Source organism: Lygodium microphyllum, chromosome 2, assembly GCF_053477565.2.
Source record: "Lygodium microphyllum isolate KBCC chromosome 2, Lygodium_microphyllum_v1.1.10, whole genome shotgun sequence".
NCBI lineage: Eukaryota > Viridiplantae > Streptophyta > Polypodiopsida > Schizaeales > Lygodiaceae > Lygodium > Lygodium microphyllum.
In genome coordinates, this window is record NC_141136.1 from 94,685,652 (window position 1) to 94,687,451 (window position 1,800).

The 1,800-nt window shown below is 39.3% G+C and overlaps 1 non-coding gene across 1 annotated transcript; it reads left to right on the forward strand.

Annotated features, from left to right (window-relative positions):
- Positions 1 to 1,463: 1,463 nt before the first annotated feature.
- TRNAL-UAA (transfer RNA leucine (anticodon UAA)) lies at positions 1,464 to 1,547 on the forward strand. The gene has a single exon. It is a non-coding gene; the product is annotated as a tRNA-Leu (tRNA).
- Positions 1,548 to 1,800: the final 253 nt, after the last annotated feature.

Genomic DNA, 1,800 nt, shown 5'->3' on the forward strand with positions numbered 1-1,800 from the left:
AATCCTATGCTAATGGAAGAGGTGGAGCTACTGGGCTCTAGAAGGATTTTTGTAAAAGCTATCATGAATCATTATAATTGTAATATATATGGATATCTTGGAGGCCTTGAATGAATCTTGGATCTATATGAGAACTTCTTGTGGGTTACTTGCACACTCCGACTATCAACAACCCATTAGCGATGGTCCTTCCTATCATTCTTGTATTGGAAGATCCAATACATAGAGCAATTAGTGCTTGGCTCATGTTGTAAGCTTGAAATTGTAATGAACATGAATTTGAATGGAGGTTGTCCTACTACTCGGTTATAATCCTCATGAATGGAGGCTTCTTATTGTTGGTGGGATCAGAGATATGTGGTGATTCATCATGGACTTGAATTTTTGTTCACACACTAGGGTAAGGGGGAGGGTTTAGTGACGTCTAGTGGCCCCTTCATTGAAAAAGTGTGACATGAAAAAATTGATGAGAATCTCAATAGCCATGTTCTCTTGAGGAGATACCCCAACTAGAAACAAAAAATGAGCTACAATGAAGCCATGGCAAAGGCATTCTTGAGCTTCAACACAAATGTAGATGTGGAAAAATAGCCCGTAATTTTGTGATAGGGATCATCCCAATTTAGATATGTCGTACTAGTAATTGTTCATTGGCTCTTTTTTCCCATGTCAAGGGATTATTTCTTCACTTTTTCACTAATTGGGCACCTCTTTGTCGCCCTACTACAATAAATTTTAGACGAATTATTGCTATAATTCCCTCATTGTGCAATACAACAATGTCATGAGCTTCTACTAGGGAATGACCACATACTTAGCTAGGTGTGATTGGGTGGAAGGCTTGCCGGTGCCTACATTAGAGGGGCTACCACACCCATAGCCCCTCACCCCCAATTGCACCAAGTATATGTGGTGTCTCTCGAGTAGAAGCTTATGATGTTGAACACCAAAGAGGAAAACAAGGCCCTTTTCCCACATGGGAAAATCTTTAAAACTTCTTGTGTACATGGGTTCTGTTTTCAAAAGATTGCCTTGGGTGAGGTTGTCCCCACCACCTCCACCAATAAAATAATGTACTCCTCGGGGTAAGGGAGAGGGAGAGAGAGAGAGGCGCCTTCAACAACATAACAAAGATATTGAAACAAAAAAATTAAAGATGTTTAAAGAATTGTTTAGAAAAAAGGAAAATACTTTCACGATTACATGGATGACCCAAAACAATTAATCATCGTACGTTACACAAAGACAATTGGTATTTTAGCAAGATGAACAAGGCAATCAAATTTGATACAAGAGCAACTTCTCTCCCTTTGTCAAATTTCATACTATTTATTGCATAAATTGAAGAAGTAAGATTTTGAGACCAAGGATTTTTAATGACTTGGAGGTCTCGATGGTACGAGCTAATAATTTTTAAGAAGTATAATTAATATAAATAAATAGGGATTATTTTTAAGTCACACGCCGATTTGCCCGAGTGGTTAAGGGGGGCGACTTAAGATCGCCTGCGCTCCAGGCGCGCGTGGGTTCGATCCCCACAGTCGCCAGTCGGCAGGAAAGTCGGCAGGAAGTTTATGGACTTTAATCAGATGGGAAGGGTATCCTTCGGCATCGGCAGGCTAGAAGGGGTCAATTAATTTGATCAACGTCAAAATGCAACTTTTACACGGTGAGTACGAGTCAGAACACATGAAAACGTAGGACATTGTTTTGTTCTGCTTTAATTTGTGAGTAAAAGTAGTTTTTGTTAATTATGTTCCTTTCCTCCATAGAAGAAATCGTCAGACAATTTTTATTTTG